This window comes from Canis aureus, chromosome 20 (assembly GCF_053574225.1).
Source record: "Canis aureus isolate CA01 chromosome 20, VMU_Caureus_v.1.0, whole genome shotgun sequence".
NCBI lineage: Eukaryota > Metazoa > Chordata > Mammalia > Carnivora > Canidae > Canis > Canis aureus.
In genome coordinates, this window is record NC_135630.1 from 7,665,944 (window position 1) to 7,678,012 (window position 12,069).

General features: G+C 46.1%; 1 protein-coding gene across 2 annotated transcripts in view; it reads left to right on the top strand.

Annotated features, from left to right (window-relative positions):
* RNF150 (ring finger protein 150) overlaps positions 1–12,069 on the top strand; it is a 241,884-nt gene that overhangs the window by 106,387 nt on the left and 123,428 nt on the right. The window lies entirely within an intron of this gene.

Consider the following 12,069-nt stretch of genomic DNA (forward strand, 5'->3'; position numbering starts at 1 on the left):
CTTGGTACAACCCTTAGACCCACGCAGGAGGACCTCATACTTTGGAAAACCTTGTTTTGCTTTCATTCCAACCGTACCTTGCCCACAATGTGAGGGAGGGGCCACACCACGCTAGAAAGCCCAGGACCCCAGAACTCCTTGACATTGTCCAATGGCCATTTTTCTTAGGTTCGGCTTCCAGAAGGTAGACTGTGCTGTCTCTGGGGCCAAACGGGAAGCTCTCTGTGGGCAGGTGTGGCTGGAGCTGGAACTTGGGGGCACAGGCTGGGCTGTCCCCACCTGCTCAGGAAGCCCCTCAAGATCAGGGACCTCTGGGGCTGCGAAGAGAAGGGAAGCCTTACACCAACACGTGCCCTGTGGAAGTATGAGGAGCCCAGGATTTCTCCACTTGTTCGTGGCCCCCAGGTCTCTGTGAGGATGGACGGATAGAATATATATTGTGTAGCACTTCATTACCTTAATGTGCACCTCGTAATCTTTACACGTATCATATGGGCCCGTATTTGTACTCTCGCCTGGGGATCTTCCAAGTGGGAGCCCTAGAGATAGACCTGGAGATAGAGCTTTTTTTGGGGGGGGGGGGGGTGGAACAGAGCGTGTGTGAGCAGAAGGACAGAGGAAGACAGAGAGAGAATCCCAAGTGGATTCCGTGCTGAGCTCAGAGCCTGAGGCAGGACCCCAAGATCATGACCTGAATCCAAATCAAGAGTTGGACGCCTAATTGATGAACCACCCAGGTGCCCCAGATAGAACTTCTTTCACTTCAGGGATTTTTGTAAATAAGTCTCAGTGCAGAGTAAAAGCCTTTAGCACAAATTGACCTCAGAATCAATCTGAGTAAGTAAAAACTCCAGGATTAAAAGCCTGAGGCTTCCTAGCCACAAACTCGAGCCTGAGCCCAGTGTATGAAAGTGCAATTCTTTTAAAACTGCAGGTATTTAGGGCTGCCTGCATGGCTCAGTCACTTAAGCGTCTGACTCTTGATTTCAGCTCAGGTCATGACCTCTGAGTCATGATCTCAGAGGTCATGAGATCCTGCCCTGCGTTGGGCTCTGCGCCCAGTGGGGAGTCTGCATGAGAGCCTCTCCCTCTCCTCCTGCCCCTCCCCCTGCTCGCAGTCCAGGGCACACAAGCTCTCTCTCTAAAATAAAATGAATCTTTTTTAAAAAAATAAAACTACAGGCATCTTCATATCCCCTAGGACAGTTTCTGGTTTGGGGATCATAATTGCAAACGTCTATCAACTTCACATTTTCCTAATAAAGGCAGTTTTTACCCCAGCCACTTGGGCCACTCTCCTGGATCCTGGCATAACTGCTCATAGCCTTCCTCTTACGTCACTAAAAAACTGTTGTTTTAGTTCAACTGTTTGTTTAAGAGCAATTCCAAATGGCAAGCTTCTTGGAAAGCAAACATATCCAGCAAGATTATTACTCAAAGGCACCTAGCAGTCTCCCCTCCTGATCTGATTTGATGTGATGTAGCCAGCATCTATTGAACATTTAAGCAAGCGCACAGTGCCAAGCATCAATCTAGAAAGACACTCAGGTGAGCAGACATTTCTGTCTTTGGGATGCTCACAGTCTGGAGGGGCAAGCACCAGTAGGGCATGCCACAATCAAAGCCAAATAGAATAAGAGTGAAAGAGGATTAAAATAAAGCGTGGAGAGAGGGACGACATGTCTGTCAGAGTTAATATTTCCTTCCTCCTCCTCTTGAAAAAAATTTCATGGGGGAAGTGCAATTTGAACTAAGTAGGCATTGAAAGGTAGCGTTACAATAGGTAGAAAATAATCACAGCCAACATTTATTGAGCTCTTGCTGGTTGCCAGGCATTGTTCCTGTGGGTTGTATCATTTCGTCCTCCCAGGATAGAGGCTCTGTGAGGTGGCACTCTCCACTCCCTCCACCATCTTGCAGATGAAAATCATAACCGATATGCAAACACACTAATCATTGTGTCCACAGGAAATACATGAGGGTGAGTAACTCACCCACAGCCACCTCACCAGTGAGTTGGAGCTGCAACATGCAGGCAAGCAGTCTGACTCTGAACTCTTGCTTTAAACCACACACTCTACAGAGAAAGGAATTCCACACACAAAAGAAAGAAGGGAGCACCAGACATGGAATAGCATCAGAGGTTGGGTGCAGTCACAGGGTAAAGGATAAACATATGGTTAGCTCTGCTAGGTATTGTCAAACATTTGTTCAGAGTGCCTGGCTCAGTTTGTTTCATGCTGGACCTGTAAGAGAAATCCAGTCACTCCACATCCTTGGCAACATTTGGGTTTATCAGGTTTTTAAGATTTTTATAAATTTTAGCCACTGTTGTTAGATATGCAGTGGCATTCTGTTGTAGTTCTAATTTCTCTCTGATTAATGATAATTCTCTCAAAATTATCAGAAATATTGTAAAACTCAAAATCTGAAACAGATCATGCATGTGTGTATGTGTATGTAAATCGAGGAAGTAATGTTACATTGATATGAAAATGCAAAGGGACTATGATACCCAAGGCCATATTGAAGAAGAGCAAAGTAGAGGGATTTATGCTAGCAGATGTCTGGGCTTATAATAAAGTCACAGTAAAGGAGACAGTGTAGTACTGGTACAAAGATAGACAAATAGGACAGAGATGAGCAAAGGGAGTCCAGAATCAGACCAAAACATGTAAGATCACTTGATTTGAATGAATAGTCTCCAGTGCAATACAGAGGAGAGAGGACAATCTTTTAAATAAATGGTGCTAGATCAATTAGATATCCATGTGGAAAAGTATCTTTGAACCGTCCTTCCCACCATATAAAAAAAAAGGATAGATCACAGCTAAAACAATAAAATTTTTATTGTTGAAAGTATAGGTTGAATATCTTTATAATTTTGACATAAACAAAGATTTCCTAAACCAGAAATAAGAGCACTAGTCATTAAAAAGATTGGTAAACTAGACTTCATTATATTAAGAATGTGTGTTTATAAATTATAGCTGAGAACTTCCGTAATACAGGAGAAGGAAATGGGCATTCGAACCGAGGAGGCACAGAGAAACCCCCTCAAAGTCAACAAAAATAGGTCAACACCTCAACACATCATAGTGAAGCTTGCACATTTCAATGATAAAGAGAAAATCCTGAAAGCATCTCAGGACGAGAGGTCCTGAACCTACAAGGGTAGACACGTAAGGCTGGCAGCAGACCTGTCCAAAGGGACCTGCAGGCCAGAGAGAGCTGGCGTGATACATTCAGGGTCCTAAGTGGGGAAAATACGCAGCCAAGAATAGTTTGTCCTGCATGGCTGTCACTCATTTAGAATAGAAAGAGAGAGAGAGAAAGAGTTTCCAGAACAAACAAGAACTAAAGGAATTTGTGAACGCTAAACCAGCCCTGCAAGAAATATGAAAAGGGAGCCTTTTAGCGGAAAGAGAGCCCAAAAGTAACAAAGACCAGGAAGGAATAGCGACCTTATAGTAGATGTTAATAAAACTGAATTTAAATAAAAAAATCTTTAAAAAAGAATATGTGCACATAATAGGATCTTATTAAGAGATTGAAAAGACAATACAGCAGAAGATGTTTGCAATCCATGTACCTAATAAAAAAGACTTCATATTTAAAATTAAAAGGCTCACACCAATCAAAAAATAGGCAAACCAATTAAAAATTAACAAATGACTTAGACAATGTATAAAGAAGGATACAAATTATGTTTTTTTTTTAATTTTTATTTATTTATGATAGTCACAGAGAGAGAGAGAGGCAGAGACACAGGCAGAGAGAGAAGCAGACTCCATGCACCGGGAGCCCGATGTGGGATTCGATCCCGGGTCTCCAGGATCGCGCCCTGGGCCAAAGGCAGGCGCCAAACTGCTGCGCCACCCAGGGATCCCACAAATTATGTTTTTAATGTATGATGGTAATAGAATTTTCTTCTTTTCTTGGGAGGAGAGGGCAGCTTGCATGTGGGGCAGGGGGAGGGGCAGAGGGACAGAGAATTCTATGCAGGCTCCATGCCCTGGGTGGAGCCAGAGGCAGGGCTCGGTCCCGAGATTGTGACCTGACCTGAAATCAAGAGTCGGATGCTTAACCGACTGAGCCATCCTGGTGCCCCTGCTATTAGAATTTTCAAATATGCATTGAAATTCCCTTCTTTAATTCTGTGCTCATCCAAGCAGGCATATTCATCTTGTAATAGAAGTGCCTACCTAGTGGGTAGGGATCTGGGAGGACATCTCCGGCCCACCATGCTTGCTGAGCACCCCTGGAATTTGTGTCGAGAACTAGAACCGCACCACCTCCCTGTTCTTATTCATGAGCTTCATTGCTCAGTCTTTTCACTTTACGTAGAACCTTCACTCACTTCCCTTGGGCAAATAGAAATGTACTTAGCTTCACAAAACCTTGGAGACGGGACACCTGGGTGGCTCAGAGGCTGAGCGTCTGCCTTTGGCTCAGGGTGTGATCCCAGGGTCCTGGGATCGAGTCCCACATCAGGCTCCCTGCAGGGAGCCTGCTTCTCCCTCTGCCTGTGTCTCTCCCTTTCTCTCTGTGTCTCTCATGAATAAATAAATAAAATCTTTTATAAATAAATAAATAAATAAATAAATAAATAAATAATGACCTAAGTCTAGTCTAAGTCTTTGCCAATGGAAATCTCTCTTCCTACTCTTCCTACTGTATACAAGGCTTTGGGCTGAGACATGGGGGCACATAGATAATAGAATGCCATTTTCCCTTAAATAATCCAAGGAATTTCCAGTCTTCAGCTGACTCTCCTGAAGGCAAAGTGATCTATTTGGAAAGTAGACGGGATTTGGAATTAGCTAGGCCTGAGTTTATGGCCAAACCTACTGAGTTATGCCAAACTCTCCGGCATCTTAGTGGAAAAAGTGTTCTCCTATTTCCATGTGAGTTTTACCTCATATTATACTTTCTGAGCCTTAGATGGAAAGAGGTGTAGAAACAAAGTTCACTTTTTTTAATTGTATTATTCATTCCAACGAGTGGGAGCCATATCAACTTTTGAATCTGCCTGTAGTCAAAACCTTTATAAGTCTCTATTTTTTCAAAACAGTTGAAGAATTCTAATTCAATATCCAGTTTTATTTTTTAAAATAAGAAAATTTAAATACAGGAAGAGCAGATCAGATGGCCTTTAAAGTACCCAAGGCGATTGGGGGCACTAAGGTCACCCAAAATGAACTGAGACACAAGAAAAATGTGATTATAGAACTGCATGAAATTTTAGAGGTTACTTATGAAATACACTTGCTATAGTCAGGAATAAGATGAGGCTCAGAGACATTTACTCATTAGGGCAAAGCATGTGGTTAATAAGGGCTGAACCCTGATGTGAACCTGGGTTCCCCAAATTTCCGCCCAGCGGCCTTTCATTTTCCAGGAAGAGTAATTTCAGGGGGTCTTTAGGGAAGGCTGTCGCTCCCCTCCCTCATTCCCCTCTTATGGGTAAGCTGAGCGTGCAGTAAATCTCTGTTATCTTAAAACAAGGATGAGCTCGGGCTGCCTTCCAGCTAGTCTGTATTTCAAGTGTGTGGGTGTCAGTGAGCAGCTCGGCAGATAGACTATTAAAGAAGAGGGGGAAGTTGATTCATGCCTCAGTTCCTTTCCAACCTTTGGAAATTAATATTTTGCATCAAAAAGCAAAAAGTAATAAAAGACATAACAAGCAAAGATTAGAAACTTTGGAATGCCTTTTAGGAGCCAGTGTAGTATACAGAACTCCTTTTTCCCATTAAGAATTAAGTGTCTCAGGGCCCCTGGGGCTCAGCCTTGAGCGCCTGCCTTGGGCCTTGTGTGTGACCCCAGGGTCCCAGGATCAAGTCCCGCATCGGGCTCCCTGCGTGGAGCCTGCTTCTCCCTCTACCTGTGTCTCTGCCTCTCTCTCTGCCTCTCATGAATAAATAAATAGAATCTTAAAATAATAATAATAATAATAATAATAATTAACTGCCTTAGACATTCGACCTTTTCTTACAAACTGCTCTATTTTAGAAAACATTGTTCTCAATACAATATATGCTCAAGTATATACGTATCCATTTGGCTTTAAAGGGAGTACTATCTAAACCTGTTTTGTTCTCCCTTGTTTTAACTCTCAAGTGTAAGTCTGAATCTCAAAAATATGGATGTAACACAACTGTAAAAAAATATATACATATATACTCTCCAAAGCACTTCTTACGATTTAGGAATAACTTGCTATTTATATAGACTTGGGTGTAAATGAGCATCAAAACTGGGAGTCCCAGCAGGGCCCATGCTGCATCGATGTACCTCCTTGTTTCTGGGAAGTAGAGAGGGATTTTAGTGGATGCACAGCCTCAAATTTCCAAATATCAACTAAAGCAAATAAGCATCTAGTGCCTAATCAACCACGTCCAGCTCAGGCCTTGAGAGGATTCAACATAAAGGACCCCCCGTCTGTCTCTGGTTTGAGCTACTCCCTTCCATGGTGCGTTGTTGCCCGACATCACTTTACCCAGAGATCATGTTGGTCAGGTCTTCCTGTTGCCACACAGAAGGCAGGGTTCGATTAGTTTACAGGAAACTACAGAACGGCCGGAGACAAAAGCAAGATTCACAGGGTGGAGAGATGTAGATACATCTCAGTCCTCCTCATTCTCCATTCTAGGTCTTAAAAATAGATATTCAAATCACAGATATTCATATCCCAGGAATAAAGTGCTATTAGAAAAAAAAAATGCTCTGTTCACTCGAAATATTTAAGATGTAACTAAAATTAAACGTGTCCTTCCGTCGTAGTACACGATGTGCTCAAGTTGCAAACGGGTTGTGTTCCAAACACTAATTTGGAAGGTGGGTCGGTCAACACCCATTTGGCATAACCTCATTTCTCATAGGTTTTTCCTGCAGTTCAGGGGAAACGTCCCAGTGCACGTGTGTTGCCAGCGCTTAGGCCCTCCTTCCCCCTTAGGGAAGCCTACTCGTCCTAGAGTTCCAGCTTCGGAGAAAATACTTCCTCTCTTACCAGGCCCGAGGACAGCGCTGGCCGGGGCAGGTCATCCTCCTGGCTCTTGGGTGCTGCTTTCTGAGTCTTTGCTCGGCTCCTTTTGCTTTGCTTCCCACTAAATGTGGAACTTCTCAACCCCTGATCCCAGGCTCCCTTCTCTTTTCTTCTTCTACCACCTCCTGCTCGACCTTGTCCCGCCCATGCTTCAGATACCTTCTACATCCTGACAGCTCCTCTCCTGAACTTTCTCACAGATCCATCCACAGTCTCTCTATTTGTACTTCTCCAAGCCACCTCCGACTCAGCATGTCCAAAAGACACGTCTTCCCTCCACAACTTGGATTTTGTCCTTGTCCAACCACCACCCCAAGTCGGAGTGGCTCCACCATCTGTTCAGGCGCGTTGGTCAGAAGTCCCAAGGTCATTCTTGGCATCAACCTTCCCTCATCCCTCATGTTCCTACAAGCCCTGTTGATTTTACCTCCTAATCTACCCATTTTCCCTCAATACTCTTTGGGTGTTGTTTTTTTTTTCCCCCAATACTCTTTGAACACTCTTGTGCTCTATCTTGCCACAGGGTTTTTACTTGTGCTATTTGTTGGGGCAAAAATCTCCCACTTGAGATTTCATTGTGTTTTTTTTTTTTTTTAAAGGAAGTCATCTGCTAGAGTCACTGATTTATTGATTCATTCAGACCTGAAGGCAAAGGAGTAGAGAACAGAGTTTTGAAGCTCTTCTGTTAAATACCAGAGAGCAAGCAATTTCTTCTGACAGCTAAGATTAATGGTTATATTACAAAGGCAATAACTTTTGAAGTCCACATGTCTCAAAGACAACTTCTTTAAAAATATAACCTAGCAAGGACAATTTTGTAGTTCATATTAAAAAAAAAAAAAAGTTTATTACAAGACTGAATTGATGACCCAGGGGTCACCCAGCAGAATCCTGTCTCTATACTCACTTGGGTCTGTAACCTCTTACCTGGCAAGAGTATTTTACTAATGAACTTGTAGAAAGTTTTTAGACATCATGCCATTAGCCTCATCTGAATAATATAATGTAGAAAATCATAGACTTTCAAGTTCAAGGGGATTATAATTTCCTGCCTCATCATTTTCCTCCTGCTCTCGCCCCTGCCTCTGCTGAGAAATCTCCTACTCATTTGTCAGAGCTCGGCTCTACTGTCAGTCCTCCAGAAAACCTTTCCCTACTCCTAACCCGGCCTCCGGCTCCTTGGAGAACATTCCAGAGAATCTCATTTCTTTCCTTTATCTTGGTTTGTCATTGTACGTTTATGGGTAGAGAGATTTTTGGTTTTTTTTGTTTTTTTTTTGAGATTTTGTTTTCATTGATGTCTTTTCCACTAAAACGTTAAGCCCCACGAAAGTAGGCAGCATGGATTTGCTGTTTGTTGTTCACCATCATTACAGCCGCAGAGCCTGGGATGGCATTTGGACACGCTTGGTGGGTACCGGCCGAATGCCGTTGAGGGGATGAACTGAACGGGGCTGAACTGCTGCAACGTGTCTGAGAAGAGGCCGAATTCAAAACCCTCATCAGTTTCTGGTGCACAACCCGCTCCATGCCTCCTCCCCGCCTCCTCCCCGGGCGTGCTGGCCTTCCCTGGGCAGCAGGCTCTCACAGCTGGAAGCAGCTCCTGGTTTTCTGGTGTCCAAGTCGAGGACCCAGTCGGCGCTGGGGCTGGGGGAGAAGACAGCGAGAGCGAGGAAAGGCCTAGAAGGGGGACAGGACAGAAACAGAGCTGGGCAGGTGTGGGGCTCAACTCCGTAGCTGTGCAGGCTGCGTAGTTTCACGGAGAACCTGGTAGGATGGCTTCTTCCCAAGGACTCTGGCGTTTTCGCTGCCTGCTGCCCTCGTCCCCTGTGGGCCTCACTGGGCCTGCCCTCCTGTAGAATGGGAGAACATTCAGTCTCGCAGCATCCCTCTTTTCCACACGTGGTTAGCAGATGTACCCATGCCTTCCTCCCCTTCACTCCACGTCCTAACGCTGTGGTGAGAAGAGCCAGGAGCCTGTGAACGCTGGGGATTCAGTGACTGGTGGGAATTGCAAGGTGGTGGACGCTACTGGAGCAGAACAAGACGATGGGAACAGGGGAGACAGCCAGAGAGGACAGGGCAGTGCCTCCTTCCCTCACTGTCTATGCCATCAGTCCCCCTAGACCGAAGGGCGCACAGGTCCTGGTACTTTGCAGAGGTGGCCCGTTGATGACCAATATGGGGGCGGGGGATGCAGCCCAGATTCTGCTCCAAAGTCTCTTCAATTATACCCCAGGGTACATGTTCTTTTTTGTGGCATAAATCAGTCCTAAAGCGAGCACCCATTTGGTACTATTTTGCATAATGTATTTACTCTCTAAAAATATTCCCATGGGGGCACCTGGGGGGCTCAGCGACTGAGCGTCTGCCTTCGGCTCAGGGTGTGACCCTGGGATGAGTCCCATGTCGGGCTCCCTGTGTGGAGCCCGCTTCTCCCTCTGCCTGTGTCTCTGCCTCTCTCTGTCTCTGTCTGTCTCTCATGAATGAACAAATAAAATCTTTAGAAAAAAATAAAATAAATAAAAATATTCCCATGGCCCTTTCTCTCCTTCTCAAATTCAGTCCTTTCCTGATTATTTGTTTTTACCTCCCATACTTGACCAAAGGAGTGATCAGTAATTTTGCTCAAGAAATCTCTGTCCCCCGGGTAGAAAGGATCTGATTGTCCTAAGATAATGACAGCCCCCTGGCCGGGTAGGGGCAGACTGGCCACTCGGTTCCTTGTCTCAACACCATGTTGTGGGCACCTGCTGAGGTGCTCTAGGCCATGGGCCTACCAGGACGGGGGGGCCAGGGGGATTGCCCCTTCCCCTTGGGAGCTTAAAGAGCACTCGGTGAGGAGTTGGAGACTCAGAACCAGAAGAAGCCTTTGAACTGACTAAAGGGGATTTGCTCACTGAGGACAGGAGCTTGGCAAGCGGTGGCTCCCCAGGGTGAGGGGCAGGGGCCAGGTCTCTGGCCCTTCTCCCCCGCTCTGCACTGGGATCGGAGCTGGGAGGCGGCCGCGGGGGACTAAGCCACAGGGCCTCGTCTTCGACCCCGGGGGTCACGGCCTGGGCTGAAGGCAGATGCTAAACCACAGAGCTACCCAGGTGTCTTGATGCCTTAAAGTTCTTTTGGAGAAAAAGCATATATAAATTATTTCACAGATCAAATAGCTTTCTTTTTTTTTTTTAATTTTTTTTATTTATTTATGATAGTCACACAGAGAGAGAGAGGCAGAGACACAGGCAGAGGGAGAAGCAGGCTCCACGCACTGGGAGTCTGACGTGGGATTCGATCCCGGGTCTCCAGGATCGCGCCCTGGGCAGGCGCTAAACCTCTGCGCCACCCAGGGATCCCCAAATAGCTTTCTTTAAAAAAAAAAAAAAAGATTTTATTTATTTATTCATGAGAGACACAGAGAGAGAGGCAGAGACATAGGCAGAGGAAGAAGCAGGCTCCCTGCGGGAAGCCCGACGTGGGACTCGATCCCGGGTCTCCAGGATCACGCCCTGGGCCGAGGGCAGCGCTAAACTGCTGAGCCACCCGGGCTGCCCTCAAATAGCTTTCAATTCATCGACATTATCTATAGAATTTTTTATGAGCCTTTATGAAATCCTGATTTTTCCAAGAAAGTCCTTTCCAACAAGAAACAAATACCCTTTAACCTCTATAACTCTCTATTTGTGTCCTCCAGTAAATGCATTTCCTCTTTTGCTTACATTTGCTACAAATACCTATTCAACTATTTTGGATATTGTTTTACGCTAGAGGTAGGAAAACGTTTCCTGACGGAAACAGAATTAATGAAAGATTCTAAAAAGAAAGCAAAAAAAAGCAAAACAAAACAAAACATTGAATTTGGTTTTATTTTTAATCTTCCTAGAAGATCGCATAAATGTATTCCTTTCATCTTCTTTACAACTGGGAATGGAAGGCACTGACCTCTTGAATCATCAGCGAGAAAAGACCGGACAAAAAAAAAAAAACACAAAAAAAAAAAGAAAAGAAAAGACCGGACAGAGAGGAGTCGACGAGACAAATGGGGAGGGACTATTGGGAGGATGAGCAAGACATGGGAAGATGCAGGAAGATCAAAGAGAAGTATCAAGAAAACAGCATCTAGAGAAAACAGAGAAAGATACTCAGAGGGAGAGGCTGGGATGCAGTTGGAGGGGTTTCCTCACTTGGGGGGTTTCCGCTTAGACCCCGACGCAGACCTGGGGACTTGGATACGACCTGTATCTTAGCGGGTTGTCTCAAACATTTTCCCAAAACAATCATTCAATTATAAGCAACATCAGGCTAATTTACTGAGTTCTCTTGTGTGCAGCCACTTTGGAAAGGCCACAGCTGGATGAGTACCGGGCGAGCCGTCCTGGTGGTCACTGTGTCCACGGAAGGCTCCCTGTGGTCACGCTTAGTTGGCGCCGCTTGTAATCCCGGCAGGTCGAGGTGACTTTGGACAAGGGGTGCCTTTCTCAAGGGGCTAAGGTCTCCGAAGCAGCCCAACAAAGCCCGTGTTGGACTGCGACATTTTGGGGCAACAGCTCACCTGCGCGCGGATCCCGTTACCTCTGCGTTGAGCTAAACGTGTGGCAAGAGCAAGGTGGAGACTCTCAAACCCATATAGGCACCTGCGGCCATCGTGGGGTTCACAGACTCCGGAGCCACAATCCCATGCCTAAGGCAGCAGGGACGTCTGTCCCTGGGTGTCGCTCCAGCACGCGCCCCCAGTAGAAGGGGTGAGCCTGGGGAAGCAGCCGGGCCTCCCCCGGGCTTCCCGTCCTGCCCTCCCCGGGGTGTCGCCCGGTGTCGCCCACCACAGGGTCCTGGCTCCTGGACCAGCCGGCTCCCGCGGGGAACCTCGGCTGCCGGCTGCTGTTGACCCTTGGCAAGCGTGCAGCTGCACGGCTCCTGGAAGCCAACTGGACTCTGGGCCGTGGCGGGCTTTGCTGTCTGTGCATCCTAGGCCTTGGGACCTAGGCCTTGGGACCTGGGCCCGTGCATCCTAGGCCTTGGGACCTGGGCTCGTGCGT